This window comes from Lacerta agilis, chromosome 11, assembly GCF_009819535.1.
Source record: "Lacerta agilis isolate rLacAgi1 chromosome 11, rLacAgi1.pri, whole genome shotgun sequence".
Lineage (NCBI taxonomy): Eukaryota > Metazoa > Chordata > Lepidosauria > Squamata > Lacertidae > Lacerta > Lacerta agilis.
The window spans coordinates 25967024-25986035 of NC_046322.1; positions in this window are offsets into that span (position 1 = coordinate 25967024).

Consider the following 19012-nt stretch of genomic DNA (forward strand, 5'->3'; position numbering starts at 1 on the left):
TGCATTCTTCCTTCTCCTGTGAGCTGCCATGCATGGGGCACCCTGCCAACTCTTCTCCTTTCCTTCCCACATACACAGAGCATTTGTGTGGTCATTTCCCCGTACATCTTCATTTATCTAATGTTTCATGGAATACCCCCCAATGTTCTTTAATACATGAACAGACAGCTTCTCTTATAGTTGATGAGTACAGTGGGAGGAATTCAACATTGTGCTATGGCGATTATTCCATCAGCATTTTGTCTTGTCTGATAGAACGATTCCCTCCCATGCAGTGTACAGGGACAGGACGGTTTCTCCAGACACCCCCTCTCCAGAAACCAATTTTGGGAGCATGGGTGGCATGCTGGGAGAGGAGAGGAGAGGAGAGGAGAGGAGAGAGGTGAAATCACCATTGTTCAAGTGGATGTCCTTGTCCAGGGCACCTGCTGATAGGACTCATTAATTTAATCCCACCCAGAACTTCCCATAGAATACTAGTGATTTTTTTTAAAAAGCAAAAACCCTGGGAATGTTTTCTCCTAATGCATCCTCTTACTGAGTTAGATCATTGGCCCAGCTAGTTCAGTATCACCTACTCTTGCTGGCAGCACAACTCTGAGGCCAGGCTGGCCCATGATGTTTTGCTTCCTGAAGTAGAGCAGAAAATACGCATGTACACACCAACGCCACAGTGCATAGTAGCAGGTGCAACTGCACTGGTGGCCAGTTCATTTCTGGGCCCAAGCAAAGTTGTTCACATTAATGACTTAATCCCTAAGTGGTCTAGGCCCCAAATATCTCTGTGCCTGCTGCCCTTCTCAGATGTTGTGCAAAGGGGGCTCTCTTGGTCGTTCCACCATCCTCGGCTTCGTCTGTGGCAGCTCTAAATTGTGCAACTCCCTCCCCACAGAGATACACGCTGCACCTTCACTGTACAGCTTTTGTCATATGCTGAGGATGCATACCTCTTGACCCTGGCCTTTGCCAGTTAAGGTGTTTTGTTTTGTGGGAAGCACCTCTTTCTCTGAGTTTCTACTGTGCTGTTCCGTTTGGAACAGCTTGACTTGTTTTAGAATTGTACATTGTTGAAATGCAAGTGGGACTCAGTGGTGAAGGTCAGGTAAGAAATCATATTCACACACACACACACACACACACACACAAATCTGCTCCCTCAGGTCACTTGTTCATTTCTATCCACTCACTCAGTTCTGCACGTCCGTTGCTGTTTCATCTGTTTACTGGGCTGCCTCCAGACTTTGAGGAATCCAGAGTTTCCTTAAAGTTAAATATTTATATTAAACTGAACCTGAGCTGGAAAAGGAAGGAAGTCACAAGGTCAACACTGAAGTTGCAATAAATGTGTCTCAAGTATAGTAATTATGGTCTTTTAATGGTTATTAACTAGCAAAATAGATTTTGCTCAAGCAACCTCCAATCCTGGGGGCACAAATATTGAGCGGTGAGGAGTTTGAAGAACTTTATTTTATTTTCCCCGTTGCTAAACTGAAGGTGGTAATAAGACATTTTAAACATAGTTTCTAGGAGCATGCCAGAGGGCATTTGTCAAAAGTAATAATAAAATCTAAGTTTGCTGTGGAAGAATTCTATGTGGAAATATGAATTTGAAATCTCAGAAATTATACTCACGCAACCACAGAACCCGCTCCCCCCCACTTATATACATACACCCACACCAAGTGTGGTTTGTATTATATCTGTAAATGAAACCCTAGTCCAGTGTTTTTCAACCACTGTTCCGTGGCACACTAGTGTGCCGCGAGATGTTGCCTGGTGTGCCGTGGGAAAAATTGAAAAATTACTTTATATATAGTCAATATAGGCACAGAGTTAATTTTTTAACATTTTCTAATGGTGGTGTGCCTCGTGATTTTTTTTCATGAAACAAGTGTGCCTTTGCCCAAAAAAGGTTGAAAAACACTGCCCTAGTCCATATTGCCCTCTTATCCCTTTCATATATTGTAAGCTCATTGGAGAAAGTATCTGTATTTTATTTATTACTCTCAAAATCAATTGATACCATTACAGAACAACAACATAGGAATTGGGAGCAGCAGTATAAAGATATGGTGCCCTTCTTTAATAGTAAATGTTGGGGATTGGATCTCCTTAAATGCTTCTTAGAGTCTCTGCCTGCCCTACTGAAGCTAAATCTACCATTTCCCTGTGTTAATTTCTGCCTTATCATTGAGCTTTCGCAAGCAGTAAAAGCCACTTCCAGAAATATAGGAGAATACAGTGCAGGTTTATCACTCATTGCCATGTTATTTGCTTCCAGAAAAAAAAAATCCATTTAGAATATCACAGAAATGAGCGCTATATTCTGCTATATTTCTGGAAGTGGCTTTTACAGCATGCAAAAGCTTAGTGATAATGCACAGAAATTAAGAATTTTGGAAATGTCAGGAAACTGGAACAAACTGCATGGAATGCAGCCTTGAGCTGGCCGATCATGCTCTAACATATCCCAATGCGCACGTTCACAGCAAAGAAAGAAAATATTCACACTTGAATATTTTGCTGGCTATTGAAATCCTTCTCCTAGGAGCTAGCTGTCAACGTGACTATATGTAACAGCACTTCCCTGTATCTGACCTTTCATTTATCCAAATACTTTTTTTGATGTGCCCCAAGACATTTGAAAAAATGAACTTATACTATAATTTAAATCCACGGGCAAAAGTAAATTGGATCATTTATCTTGTTAACCTTGGAGAAGGCAGCTGCCATGTTATTTAAAGAACCGCTCATTTAAAACCAGTCTTTCTTGGCCCTGATCTGATCTGTTATCTGCTTACATTTGAAGCTGGACTTGAGGGAAGTGGGGTTATGGGTTACTCTCAATGGGACCTGCACCATAATATTGCAGTGTGGACTGCTGCTGTTCTGGAACCCAGTCTCTCCATTCCATTTTCTTGTCCTCCCCACTCAGTCCCACTTTCCCATTTTTTCAGTGCCAACTGAGGACACTCAGCCTTCGTTGGTCTGTTTTGGGTCCCCCACCCCACCCCTCATTGCCTGCCTTAGGGTTCCCCCTTTCTCATTTTTTTGTCCTTATACAAATGTCAGGGCTCTCTCAAGTCTTTATCTCTTACTTGTACATGGGTTTTGTTACATAGACAATGGTGCTCCCCCCCAAAAAAAAACAAATACAAAGTTGATGATCCACAGGGATGCTGTCTTACTGAAGTGGAGCCATTCCAGAATCTCTGGTGGCTTATTGACCCTTGTGATGCTTTATTTCTCATGCACTTCAGAATGCTTGTCTTTTTGCACAGGACATCATGTTGCTAATGGACTGGTGTCAGAAGGATCTGGAGGTGGGAAAACTGAAGAGTGGCATAAGGAAGCCATATGCTTCACCAAGGATTTTAAGAGAAACAGCCATGCTTCTTGCCAACAACCTGGGGAATGGCTTCAATTTTATGACAAAACTAGAGGCATGTGCTTGAGATGCCCCCAGTGAGCTGAGGGCTTACAGGACAAGGCATGATATGTGGGACAAAGGGTTGGGTGCAAGCACACAATCTGGAAGTACTCTTGGGTCCAGTTCTGTCACTGGAGGTCCAAGTGGTGTCTGTAGCTGAAAGTGCCGACTTCCAGATCCATTGTCAGCTAGATGGGTGGCTCCATTTTTGGGATAACCCCAATCCCCCCCCCTAAGGTATTAACCATCAGCACATCTTGGGGTCCTGAATTCTTCAAGTCAGTTCCACATTGTGGAGAGAAATGCATTCTCAGCCCTCTCCCAGTCATCTTCACTGGATGATCTGAGTTTTAGTACAGAGGGACAAAAACAACAGTCATAATTCTGTAAACCTTGATCATGTTCCCACTTAGTCATCCTTCTTTTCAACTAAAAAGCCTCAAACACTTTAGCCTTCCCTTGTAAGGGAGGTGCTCCAACCCTTTGATCACATTGCTTTCCCTTTCCAGTTCTATGGCATCCATTTTTTTCTTTTTCTTTTTGCAGCAACTTTAGGACTCTGATGCCAAACAGTTTTGACCTTTTCATTAAAAAGTAAATCAAGATGTTTGTGCATTGAGTCTAATTGAGAACATGCAACTTTATTGGGGGGGGGGGGGGTAGAATCAATTTTTCTTTACTCCTAACAGAGCCTGACTATACGCTGTTAAAAGCTTACATTGTTCCATCTCATTCCTACAGAAACAAACTCACTGACAGTGGAGGCTGCGTTGTCGCTCCCTCATTATCAGATGGAATCAAATGGTCATTATGGAGCCAGAACAAATGCGGTCTAAGTGCAGCACGAAATAGCCCTCCAGTTCCCAAAATAAATGTGTTTACATAACATGCGCAATCTCCCAATCTTTGCCTCAGGCCCTTTTAGCGGAATAGCTCATTACCACTCACAAAACTGTGTGCTAAGTGGAGATAAAAAGGCTAGGTTTGTTAACAATGTATTTGGTTTCCAATAATGCTTAGTTGGTTAATCACATGCATCCATGGGGAAGTTACAGCTGGGCAATGGGATGCAAAGGAAGTAGGGGTTGTGTTCTCTCCTTGTTTGGTGATAGGGAGAACATTATTTGCCTGGATATTTCACTTGAGGCAAGAGGCTTACTGATGATGGCACTGCCACGTGGGAGGGATAATAGAATCTCCTGATAAATCTCAAATATTTCTTGGACTGATCCACCAGCTGGAGATATCATTGATTTGAGAAAACTGACTCAAATTTGTCTAGTGGTGAAAAGTTAGAAAGGTTCCCGATTCCAGATGACTCTACTACCAAAGCAAACACCACCACCCCAAAAACACAAGCCCATAGCTACATGCTTATTTATTTAAGACATTTCTGCTCCACCACCTTTCCATTTTAAAAGCCCTCAAGGAACCAATAAAAAGCAGTATAAAATACTGAAAGAAATGTAATGAATGCAGTTACAGCAGAGGGCAGAATTCAGCGTAGTGCTAAGTGGAGTATTTGTGTGGGGAACAAGGTCCGCTTGTGCAACAGGACTCCCCCTCCTCTTCTCCCGCCACATGTACCCACTAAACCTGTTGAGGTGGTTTCCCCAAACCCATCAGAGCAGATTCAGGGGCATATGTGGGGAAGAGAGATGGGAAGTCCCAGTTATGTGAGCGGAACTCATTCCACTCACACCACAACTTAGTTTAATCCCACTCAGACATTTTACACACCTTTGAAAGCTCAGATAAACAGGACATACCTAGCCTGATAGTAATGGTGGGACTTGGTTAACATGTCTTAGGAGGATTCCATAGTCGGTGCCTTCCCCAATATGGTGCCTTCCAGATGTTGTTAGACTACAGCTCCCATCATCCCTGACCACTGACCATGCTGGCTGGGGCAGATGGGAGTTGCAGTTCAATGAAATCTGGCAAACACCAGGTTTCTAGGGCAGGCAGTATGGTGTCCTCCATTTGTTGTTGGACAACAACTCTAAACAGCCACAGCCAGCAGTACCTGGGATCATGGGATTGTAGTCCAACAACAACAATTTTTCTACACTTACTGTAGGTCCTCTCTTTATTACTACCTGCCTAACTTCCAAATATTAGGACACTGGATGCAGATCCTTTGATAAACGTTTCAGCTGACAGGTAACCCAGGTAAGTGGCTGCTTAGATACCCAACGACGAGGGCTTAAACTATATTCAAAATGCTCAAACACACCAAGAATGGACCAAGATTTCACATACTCTATTCAAATCTCTTCCACACAGTTTCTGAGCATCATACTGGGGTTAACCTATCTGTCCTCCTATCTTCTGTAGATACACGTTTCCTAAGTTCATAAGTGATGCTGAAGGCTTAAGTGGCAGCCCTGTGATTTGGGCTGTAGGGGTTCACCAGCACAGCACTTCCCTACCTACTCAGTAGCCAAACTTGGTTGTGGGTGGAGTGAACCAATCTGTGAAGAGTTCAACACATATGGATCCATTGTAGGAAGGTTTGCTGCATTACACACAAAAATGAGCTCTTTGTTAAAACGTACGCTGTTGGAGGCAAGCACTGGAAAATTATATGTGCCAGGAAACTGGGAAGGCTTCCAAGAGCCAGTATGCAGGCAGGAATATGCACAGCTGTGAAATGTGGCATCCAGATAAGGGCTGATGGGAACCCTATATTCTTCTGTTTTTTTTAAAAAAAGTTTTTATTAGTTTTACATAAAGTTGTACACAACAAATATAACCATTCCAAAAATAAAAAGAGGTTCTTTCGAACCTTTAGACCTCCTTCCCTCCCTTCCATGGGTTTCATTTCTAAATTTTATTCCTGCATCTTTTACTGTACTCCATCTATTATATAACCATGGTAATCTAAGTTCATGTTACTTTGCAAGTGTCATTGTATTCCTGCCAATGATTTCAACTGTTTATCAAATATATTAAAAAATTATTCCAGTCTTTTAAAAATACTCGGTCTTCCTGGTTTCTGATCTTTCCCGTCAGTCTTGCCATTTCCGCATATTCCATTAACTTGGTCTGCCACTCTTCTCTGTTCAGTTCTTCTCCTTCTTTCCATCTCTGGGCCAAAAGCATCCTCATTGCTGTCGTTTCATACATAAACAGTCTTTTATTTTATTTGGGTAGTTTCTCACCTATGATGCCTAACAAAAAAGCCTCTGTTTTTTTTAAAAAAACAAAAGCTATCTTAAACTTTTTCTTCAACTCGTTATATATCATTTCCCAGAAAGCATGACCACCACATATGATAAAAAGTACCCTTTTTCTCTTTACATTTCCAGCACACATTCGAACTGGTTCTGTACATATTTGCAATTTTGCTGGGTGTCAAATACCAAAGGTACATCATTTTCATATTATTTTCTTTTAACAAACAGCAGGCTGTAAACTTCAAATCCTCTTTCCATAACTTTCCCCATGATGCAAACTGTGTATTACAGCCAAAGTCTCTTGCCCAGTGTATCATTACTGATTTAACTAATGGGGATCCTATATACATATGAGTCAACAGTATGGAAGCAGGGGTACCTACTCCACAGAAAAATCATAGAATCATAGAACTGTAGAGCTGGAAGGGACCCTAAGGCTCATCTAATCCAACTTCTTGCAATGCAGGAAATCGTGTCCCAACTTATGCAGTTGCAGATTCAACTAATGACAGATCCCTCAATCATAGAGCTTAGATGGAATGGCCGAATTTTGCCACCCTCTTTACAGGCTGCAGACAATGTCTCCTACTAATTGGGCAAGTTTTCATAAGGCTCTGTTGCACTTATTGGCAACAGTGATTCCACTGCCCACTATATGACACCAGGAAGCATTGCCCTCACTCTGAGTTGGCTTCATGATAACATCCCATAGCCATGAAATCTGGTGATGCAATGATGTCTGAAGACGAATCAAGAGGACAATGCAGTGAGGATCATGATCACTTATGCCAGGATTACCAGCAGGCAGTGGAAAGGTGTTTGTTTGTTTGTTTGTTTGTTTGTTTGTTTGTCTGTTTGTCTGTCTGCTTGCTTGCTTGTAAGAAAAGGGGTGGCTTTCATTAAACCTCCCCAGAGTCAAAATCAGCCAAATATCAAGAGAAAAAAGTTCAGTTAGGGGTTTGGAATCGAAGTTTTATGAGGATTTCACCAGCTACAAGCACAATATAACTGCCACATGGAGTTGCCACTAGATTCAGCATGTAGTGAAGTATTTGGGGTTAATTTGGGGAAACTTCATGCAGAAGTTGGAAGTTCCTGCTTGGGCATATTTTTGGAGGAATACTGAGAACTATTTTTTTAAAAAAAGTTCATACGAGGTTAGCAAACCATCAGAGGTGATTTTTATACATTCCTAATAAGTATGTTTTTTGTTGTTGTTCAGATACTGTGTTGTCTGAATGTTTGCTCTTTAAAAAACAAAACAGATCGCAGTTGGTATATCTACTGGATCTGAATTGATTTTAAATATTGTTGTTACACACACACACAATTGTTCTGTATATCGGTAAGTTTTCATGAGGATGCCTCATGAGAAGCATTCCATAAATGAAATAATAATAATGCAGGAGTGGTTGTGATGTTCACGCATGGAAGAAAGCATCCTATATGAACAAAACAGGAGCTGAAGCTTATGAAGGAAGGGTTACACTGAAAGAGCTGCTCTTGCAAACCTGCCTTTAGTAAAATCATCCATGGAAGACATTCTATGCTTTCAATAAAGAAAATGGAAGCTTCATACACATGAGGTTCTTAGACAGCGTGGCACAAATAGCAATAAAAATAAAATCCTGAGAGAAACTGGTTTTAGCTGGCGAGAGTCCTTGTAATAACAGGCAATGAAGATTTTTCACTTTAAAGACTTGAGTTCAACAGCATTCTGGAAGCATCTACAGCAGTTTGTATCCAAAAATGATTTAACTTCCCCAGTTAGTGTACAAATAGCACACACTATTAAACCACACTCATGCAATGTAAGAATTCCCTCATTCTTGTCTTCCCCTTTCAATTTTCCCCTCCAAACCTTTTTTCCCCCTTTCCAGAGCTAAAAGAAACTAGTCAAGACTGCAGTTGGATGTAGTGCCAAAAAGGAATGGAAAGAGGGGGAAAAGAACCTTAAAATCAGCAGTTGGTTTGAATTACCAAGCGCTTTGTTTAGATGCTTAGTGCCATCACAAATATTGTTTCCAACCATGGTGATGGAACTTTTTTTCCTTCCAAAGAGGCATTTTTACAAGATAGTTCTAAATTAGAAGAAGAAGAAGAAGAAGAAGAAGAAGAAGAAGAAGAAGAAGAAGAAGAAGAAGAAGAAGAAGAAGAAGAAGAGTTTGGATTTGATATCCCGCTTTATCACTACCCTAAGGAGCATCAAAGCGGCTAACATTCTCCTTTCCCTTCCTCCCCCACAACAAACACTCTGTGAGGTGAGTGAGGCTGAGAAGACATCAAAGAAGTGTGACTAGTCCAAGGTCACCCAGCAGCTGCATGTGGAGGAGCGGAGACACAAACCCAGTTCAGCAGATTACGAGACTACCACTCTTAACCACTACACCACACTGGCTCTCAATTAGCTTTTCTATCACTCCAGATCAGGGATCGCCAAAGTGGCGCTGGTGGGCACAATCACATCCTTGAAGTTTGCCAGTGCCCAAGAAGCCTCGGAGGCCTCCTACTTGCTTTCCCCTCATTCATGAGGTGGGGAGGGTGTTTTCCACTTTCTCTCTTGGAAATTACACAGAATTGAAGGAGCAAGTGATGCTTTCCCCCAGTTCCTCCTTCAGGTTGATGTGCTCTTTAAGTCTCAGATTAATTCTACTGCATTCGGCAAGCAAATTATGCACGCTTTCTATCTTTCTGTTGCTCTGTGGGGGTAACTGATCCATGGGAGCTGGGAGAGAAATAACTAAAGAAATAACAAAATCCCAAGTGTGACCATTGCTGCCTCTGCTCCAAATACTTTGGCCTTCAGCCACCCATTAATCCCGGTCATCGACCCTGTTAGTTGGGGGGGCTGATGGGATTTGTAGCATGAAACATATTGAGGGCATTTGGTTGAGCAAAGCTGTTCTAAGTGTTTTAGCAACCAGTATTGGTTATGATTACACTAAAGTGAGGTATGAAGAAGAAGAAGAAGAAGAAGAAGAAGAAGAAGAAGAAGAAGAAGAAGAAGAAGAAGAAGAAGTTCCATTGCTTTTAGTGAGAGAGAATTCACCCCTAGATCGTCTTGAAAAGGTTAAAGAGAGGTTGGAAAAGACACTTTGTTTCTCAAGTGAGCACTTCCTGGTTCATCCACCAAAGGCAAGTTTGCTTATACTGGAAGGAGAAAAAGAGAACTGGCAGGGAGACTATCAGCATGGATGGGGTCAAAATTCATTTGAGGCCAGACCCAAATTCAAAAGGGTCAAGGTCTAGCCAAAAATGTAGTGAGGTTTTTTGTTTTGTAAAAAAAAAAAAGTATTTTGAATTCCTCCAAATTAAAACTCACTTCTCTCTCTCACTCACCCCTCTCCAGTAACTAGAGAAAAACTGAAGGTATGCTGAGCTTTGCCATTAACATCATTCAGACTGTGATTGGATCCATAAGCTCTAAATGCCTCTATTTACCAGTCCCAATTTCTCAGTACATGTCCCCGGAAAATCACATTACTTGTTTTTCATTTTGCACAGCTGGAATTCCTTTTGGGATTGTTAAGAGTTAGTTTACTTGAACTCGCCTTCTTAGGTTTCAGCCCCACTTCCAGATATGTAGAAATTACACATCTCACCTAGAGGAGGGGTTGAAGGGTAGATGCATGCTGCCTCTGCTGCACATTCACGTACGCCAGGGATGGAGCACCTGTGGCCTTACAGATGTTGCTGGACTACAAGTCCCATGATCCCTGTTACTGACCCTGCTGGCTGAGGCAGAAAGGACTTAGATTCCAAGGGCCACATGTTGCCCATCCTCATGGCAACATGACCAATGTCTATTAGAAGTGCCACCTGCAGGAGGTGTTGTAGGAGGACCAGTGTGATTTTCCAGGTATAGTGGAAAAGGAATTCCACATCTTCAGCAAAGAGCAAGTTAATTCCAGAGAAAACACACGCAGCAGCTAGAAAAGTGTCTTCAGTGATATGTTATAAAGAACAGCAGTGCATGGTATAAGAACTGCAGTATAATCATCTCTGTATGTGCCTACTAAATTGAGTTTATGCTTACAGAGACAGGTAAGTGGGTATAGGATTGCAACCACATTTTCATCCGTGAAAAGTTGGAAGGTTTGTGCTCATTTTTAATACTCCAATGTCTTCATTCATGCTTTTAAAAATCCTTCCATAATTCATGTACTTGAGATGGAACAGTCTGTTACCAAAAATACCTTCCCCGGGACCATCATCCTATTGACTCTCACATCTCCTTCCCCTCCCTTTCAGTTTTACCTTCTCCTCTGTAGGCTCAAGACCGGAAGGCAGCGTATTACTGCCTCCTCTAAATCCTCGCTGTAAATCTCCCTGCCCATCAAGCCACTCAGCAAAACCTGGGAGCAGCGCAGGCAGCGAATCTCCTCCAATCAGTGTAATGCCTGGTGATCTCAGCCCACTAATGCAAAATTAAACCAGCAGAGTCACCAGGCATTCCTACGTATGCTTCTAAATGGGTTCCCTCTCTGGAGAACATGTCAGCATGATTAGTACTCTCTTCAGGATGCAATTTGCTAAAAACAAATCCTCTGCGAGCGAGCACTAAAGCCCATTGCTGTCTGCAGTTGTTTAAATAAAATGCAGGCAGAGAATGAGGCACAAGGGTTCCTCTAAGTGCTTTAATAATGTCAAGTAGAGCATATCATTAAGCACGAAGAGGACATGGTGCATTTGCTTTTCTCATTACCCAGTGGCATTTTCCAGAGAGTTCTTGTATGCAACAGTTAGGTGAGAGCTTCTCATTTCTTGTTGGCCATGGATTGTGATTGCCCGCTAAAGTTCTCTAACTTTTAAATGTCACAAGTATGATATATACTGTTGCACTGCTCACTTCTCATTGAGAAGGAATACCTGCTCTTATCTGGGAAGGGGTGAGGACGATGCAGAAAGCTGGCCTTAGGGAAGCCAGGTCTGTGCTAGGAGTGGGTAACATGAAAGAAGATGGTACCATATAGGCTGATGAAGAGCAATAATCATAGAACCCCTTATCCCCCCTTCAAAGGTATTCAGATTCCCCAGTCATCTAACCAAGCTCACCTGTTCTGCATATTAAGCACCTTGACATTTGTGGGATGGGTTTTAATTGGTAGGAAAGGATATAGTAATTGCCATTTATTGCTCTAGGTGCCCATGTGTGTGGGTGGAACAGAGTTTCAAAATCCCATCCCTGGCAACAAAATTAAAAGCATAGGAATTAGGTTACAAAACCTTGTGTTGACTAAGTCCAGCTATAAAGGACCCCTGGATGGTTAAGTCCAGTCAAAGGCGACTATGGGGTTCTGGAGCTCATCTTGCTTTCAGGCTGAGGGAGCCAGTGTTTGTCCACAGACAGCTTTCTGGCCACATGACCCAGAAAGATGTCTGTTGTGCAACAGAACACCATGACGGAAGCCAGAGTGCACAGAAATGCCATTTACCTTCCCACCACAGCGGTATCTATTTATCTACTTGCACTGGTGTGCTTTCGAACTGCTAGGTTGGCAGAAGCTAGGACAGAGCAATGGAAGTTTACCCTGTTGTGCGGATTTGAACCACCGACCTTCCGGTTGGCAAGACCAATAGGCTTGGTAGTTTAGATCACAGCAAGTAAGCTGGCTTCTCCTTCTTACCCTGCTTAGTAAAGCATCAGGCAACAATCTGAGAAATAAGATCAAAAATAAGATTGACTTATAATCATTCATTGGTTCACAGCAACAGTAGCAGTAAAAACTATGCAGGCAAAATACTTATATTTAGAGTATAACCAGGTTTAGGAATGGTTTGGGAAGAGTTCTGGAAGGTCACATTTAACAGCAGCAGCAGCAGCAGCAGCAGCAACAACAACAACAACAACAACAAAAACAACAACAAAAACAACAAAAACAAAAACAACAACAACAACAACAGGTCGTCCCCCCACTGGACTATGTGATCTGTTTCCATCTATGATTCTGTGGTTAATGTTGTGGGAGATTAGCAGCCAAACATAACCAATGCATATTCTTGCTAGTTAGTATGAGAAGGGGCTAACACCACAGAGCTGTATTGCTGATAGGCAGAGAGGATGGAACATGTAGTATTTCCTGCTTCTCCCTCCCTCTCTCTCTTCATTTGTCCAGTGATGGATGCAGACATGCCTCTGCTTGCTCCAACTTTAGTCACATACCAGATTTGTGTCTGCTTATTCCTTTGTGCAGAGACTAACTTCTTTGTTTTATGTATCACATTGGAGGATGAGCAGGTGAATGATGAGCTGGCGTCTTGTCACTTTCTCTTCTAAATCTGTCATGTAGTAAATTATTCTTGGGTACAGCACAAAAATTACGGTATTCTTGTTGACCTGCTTTTTCACTTTATTAACTAGCCAGCACATTTCATGGCTTGAAACCTTCTTCTTCTTCTTAGTACCCAACACTGCTAGGGATGATGAAAAAGGACCCCAGATCTTCTATTACAATACCAATGAAAACTTCACTATGGAAATTGACCAGTGGTTAAGGGAAGGGGGACTTAACCCCTTTCATCAACCACATAGTGATTTCCTCCTACCTGATAGTGTAATCCCTATAATATCCACTGCTATAGCTTCAGCCTTTGTGACTCATGCCTTATCTTACACATTTAAAAATAAAATAAAATGGGAGATGTGTAGACAAGCCAAACATGGCAAACTGAGTTCCTTAGCAAAGGCTGTGATAACATTAAATAAATCAACCACCTGAACAGTTGGCTGCCTTCCCCTTTTTGTTAAGATAATTCATCTTCAACTTTCACAGCCATCTGCCTTATCTGTCCTGGATACTAACCACATTTTTCTGCAGGGTGTGTATTTTACATTTCCACGGTCTGGCATGAATGTTTCATTACTGAAATGGGTCACAATTACAGCTGAATTGTTTAAACTGGATACGTGAGAGTATACAGACAGCTTGGACAAAATCATTTCATTCTCCCTCGCATACAGGCAGCTATTCTCCTACGGCAAAAGAATAATTAATTTCTAGGAACCACAGCTGCTCAGATTTTCCAGGGCTGGAGTAAGTAACCATTATAGGAAGTATGCTATTACACAGGGACCCTGCTACACCGTGAACACTTAGGACAGCTTAGTGTGCCCATCCTGCACATTGTCTCACCAGGGCGGTACAAGCTCTGGTTATCTCTCGCTTGGACTACTGCAATGCACTCTATGTGGGGCTAACTTTGAAGGTGACTTGGAAACTACAACTAATCCAGAATGCAGCAGCTAGACTGGTGACTGGGAGTGGCCACTGGGAATGCATAACACAGGTCCTAAAAGAACTCCATTGGCTCCCAGTATGTTTCTGAGGACACTTCCAATTGTTGGTGTTGACCTTTAAAGTGCTGAACAGCCGCATCCCTGTATACCTGAAGGAGCATCTATACCCCTGTTGTTCAGCCTGGACACTGAGATCCAGCTCCGAGGGCCTTCTGGCAGTTCCCTCATTGTGACAGGTGAGGTTACAAGGAACCAGCCTGGGGCCTTTTAGGTAGACAAACCCACCCTGTGGAATGCCATCCTAGCAGATGTCAAACAGCTAAACAGCTATGTGATTTTCACCCACCAAAGGCAGCGTGCAAAAGGGCCTTCTCAGACCTGGAGCAGCATAAAAACCTGGAGATGACATAAAAGTAGCCAGGAAGGCTGAAACCCATTTTCGTTAGTTGTAATTGGCAGAAGTTTGAATATATGCAGACCCTCCAAGTGTCCCTATTTTCCAGGGACGTTCGTGATTCAGAGAAGCCATCCCAGTTTCTTATTTGATCCTGGAATGTCCTGCTTTTCCTTAGGATGTCACTATTTTCATTGGAGAAATGTTGGAAGGTATGGAGTTACCCATACCTCTTGAGAGTCCCATGGACTGCAAGAAGATCAAACCTATCCATTCTCAAAGAAATCAGCCCTGAGTGCTCACTAGAAGGACAGATCGTGAAGTTGAGGCTCCAGTACTTTGGCCACCTCATGAGAAGAGAAGACTCCCTAGAAAAGACCCTGATGTTGGGAAAGATGGAGGGCACAAGGAGAAGGGGACGACAGAGGATGAGATGGTTGGACAGTGTTCTCAAAGCTACTAGCATGAGTTTGGCCAAACTGTGAGAGGCAGTGAAGGATAGGCGTGCCTGGTGTGCTCTGGTCCATGGGGTCACGAAGAGTCGGACACGACTGAACAACTGAACAACAACAACAACAACAACAACAACAACAACAACAACAACAACAACATGGAGTTATCCAAGCCTCGAACTGCCTGAAGACAATCCTGTATAGGGAAGGTTTTTTTTTTTTTTTTTAAAAAAAAGTTTAATGTTTTATTATGTTTTTATATATGTTGGAAGCTGCTCAGAGTGGCTGGGGCAACCCAGTAAGTTGTGTGGGGTATAAATAGTAAAATTATCATTATGGAACATGACGTCTCTATTTTCATCAGAGAAATGTTGAAGGGTATGTATATAGGGACCCAGGAAACTACCTAGAACTGAGTCAGATGATTGGTCCATCTAACTGAGTCCTGTCTGTGCTGATTGGCAGCAATTCTCCAGCATTTCAGGTGGGGGTCTCTCCCAGAACTACCTTGGGGTGCTGGAGATTGAACCAAGGACCTTCTTTGTGCAAACTATTTGCTCTACCACTGATCTACCACCTGCTTGCTTGCCATCCTGAGAGTGCTGGCTAGAGTGATTCTTGTCCTCAACTGTAGAATCATCATATTTATTCAATCTGTCCTGTTGTAAAGAAGGAGTGTTTCTTCTAAATTAATTTGAAGACTGCTATGTATTCAGTATAGTACCCTTCTGTTTCGCTACTATAGGAAAACGTGGGCAACTGATTCATATTCAGGGTTTTGTTTTGTTAAAAACAGTCACTCTGGATTTTATAATGCTCTCAGTGACCACAACTTGAAAACAGTAACAAAAAATGTGAAAGTAAAAGTGATAGAACCACAAACACAGAAATAGCATAGATTTTGTTTCGCTGCTGCTCAAAGGTAGAAGAAGATTATGTCGCAACAAAAATTTCCACCTCTGCAGGGTAGAGGGCGAAAACCATAGTCATTGCCAAGCAACTTTATGACATGATTACTGAAAATATGTTCTCATAAGAGAATGCTGAAGGCCACAACACTTTCCCTCTCTCTGTTCTTTCCCTCCAGCTCCCACATGAAAGGTTGACACAATTAATTACACAAATTATCTTCCAAGAACATCAGAGGAGTACCCTGTGAAAGAAGGTAGCTGCATATACCAGGCACACAGAGCAAGCAGCAGAGATGGTGAACAGTGAGGTTAATCCCCCATAGCAATGTTCTACTATTTTTTTGTACATTTTGTTATGTGTGTGTGTCACTTTCCCTCTTCTGATGCATGGGGTCAGTGGTAGGGTCTTTGCTGCAGCTCCATGGTATCTCAGAAGGGCTGCCTTAGCTCAGTGATGCATGCAGAGCTGGATGGGACTGGAAAATCACTGTTAGTCAGTGTACGTAACACTGAGCTAAATGGACCAGTGACCTGATTCAGTATAATGCAGATTCCTATGCAACTCTGAACATGTCCCCCCCCCCCCTTTATGCTGGTTTATGAGTGAACAGCCACATCTCTAAATACTTGCAGTGAGGTACTATTATGTGTGGATGGGGGAAAATGTTGGAAGAGATACTTCTCCCATCTCTGAACCACAGGAGCACTTCATGTCCTAGAAGAATGTTTGGCACTTTCAGAGCTCAAGATTTATATCTTGAGATCTATATCTTCCATGTCCAATTATTAGGTGCCCATGACATGCTCTCTGACACACTTATAAACAGTCAGGGCTGAGCTATAAAAGCATAAGAAGAGGCCTGCTGGATCAGTCCAAAGACCCGAGTAAAGAAAACTGCCTACACATCTAAAGTGAGGTAGAAAATCCAGAGATGAGGTGCCACCGCGGAGAAGGCCCTGTTGCATGTCCTCATACCCTGAATCGTCAGGGGGGAACAGCAAGCAGAGTCCCTCCACTGATCACAAGGCTCAGTACTGGCTGCTATTGGAAGAGGCACTCTTCTACAGATATTTTGGTTCTGAGCTGTTGAGGATTTTAGATGCCATTGCCATTGCCTTCAATCAGGCCCAGTAGCACATAAGCAACCAGCCCAGTGTTTTTTAGGATCAGCATCACATGTTTCCATCTTGTCTGCCCTAGCTGCTAACTGGGCAGCAGCATTCTGCAATCGCTACCACTTCTAGACCATCTTTAAGGGCAGCCCCTCATTATTCAAACACAAGGTCACCCAGGCATAAATTACTTATGTTAGACTATTCTGGTCCAGGAATGGTCATAGAGGCCAAACTAGACATTGCTGGAAATAGGTACTCCACTGTGATGGCATTGGGTAAAAGACTGCTCCCAAGTTCTTTGTAGCTGCTCTTTGAAGGGATGTGCTCCTTTGACCATAATAGGCTATTTCCCCAATTCCCAGACATGAGAGCTGCCTATCCACAGCACCTCCATCTTGTCAGGATTCAGCCATAGTTTATTGGTCCTCGTTGCCTCCAGGCACTAGTCCAGCACACCTACAGCATCTTCTGATTCAGGCTGAATGGAGAGATAGAGCTGAGTGACATCAGTATACTGGTGGCGACATCACACTCCAAATCCCTGGATGACTTCTGGGTTCTGTTTGGTGCGTGCTGTTGATACTACATAAATGTTATTGGAGGATCACATGGACAGCACAGACTGGGGGACCTGCTTCCAAGCCTTGGTTATAGCTAATGTCAAGCCATGGTGGTGTGTGTTCCCATGGAATAGCAAACCATAGTTACAGACGGGAAATGAGGGGACAATGTATTCACTTCAGTGAGGGGAGGCAGATGGGGGAGAAGGTCTCCTGCACTTTTAAGGATGGTAAAAGAATCAGAAGTGTCACACTGCCCAAATCCATTGTCATTGAAAGGAGGCTTGCATGAGATCATGTGGCTTAGAGACTGAGCTGCAAAACAGGAAGTTCCTGGATCAAAGCTCGCCTGTGCCATGAACTCATCAGATGCCATTGAGCAAGCCACTCTCTTCGCTTCAGTCTTCCTGCCCCTCTACTTGTTGCAACGTGGAGGATAATAATATGGGTTTGTAACGAGATAATAATACATGTAAAGTACCCTGAATACTTGAAAGCATGATACAAATGCTAAGTATCATTATTACTGCACAAAGGTTAAATGATGCAAATGGCTGTCTTGACTGATGGTAATGAAAGGACCTTGCGAGGGAAGGGGAGGGAAGTGCTCTTAATCTAAATTTCCGCTGGTAAAAGGAGGTGCAATCAATTCAATATCAGCAGCGTTTTGGTAGCTGCAGCTTGAATAGCAAATGTTGCATTATGATTCCATGACAATCACATCAGACGAGCTTGGAACATCATACTTAATTTGGGTGAGTGATTTATTTTCAGTGGGCTTCTTGGAGAAAGGAGAGAGCTTGAAGAAGACTTTGAAGTCATTTTCCGCAGCTCCTCTTTTCTTCATCGAAATGACGTGCGTCTCTCGTGTTTGTATTATAATGACATGTCTTCGAAACAAGCAATTACTGTCTTATTTAAGAGAAGCTCACTGCTGGAGATAAGCTATAATCAAAACAGCAAATGTCTGGGGATGTCTAGTGGGGGTGTGGAATTGCCCCCAAACTTTACACAGTGTAATTTTGCCCTCTTTTCTACCCTACAAATGGTTGTGGTTTTGTAAAAAAAAAAAAAAAAAAACCCTGATAAATTGCAATGCAGAAATTGAAGCCTGTGAGATTGTGGAATGTGTGGGGCAGGGGAAAGAGGTGGGCTGGCAGAAATGGGGGAGTCTTCCTTCTGCACACACGCAAAAACTGAATAATTCAAAGGCAGAAATGTGCTTTCCCACTAGGATCCATATAACCTCACTTCTCACAGTGAGGGGAAACTGCCAGAAGGCCCTCGGAGCTGGACCTCAGTGTCTGGGCTGGACGAAGAGGGTGGAGATGCTCTTTCAGGTAGACTGGGCCGAGGCCATTTAGGGCTTTAAAGTATACAGCCTTGGTTTTGTTGCTTCCCTCTCCTGCTCCCCCAGCCCAGTTTTATACTTTTAAACCTTAGCAGTACACTTGGAATGCTGCAAGCATTTGAACAGGGCATGAGGAGCGAGGGAGATAGGAGATAGTCTTATACTCTGTCAGACCACTGGTCCATCTAGCTCACTGTTGTCTGCACAGACTGACAGGAGCTGTCCAGGATTTCAGGCAGAAAGTTTCTCCTAGCCACACTGGGAGATGTTGGGGATTTAGCCAGGAACCTCTTCATGCAAAGCAGTTTGCCACTCAGCTATGACTCTTCCCTCAAATGCTTCTTAATTCCTTTAGTGCTGAGCTCCCCACAGGAGGGATATG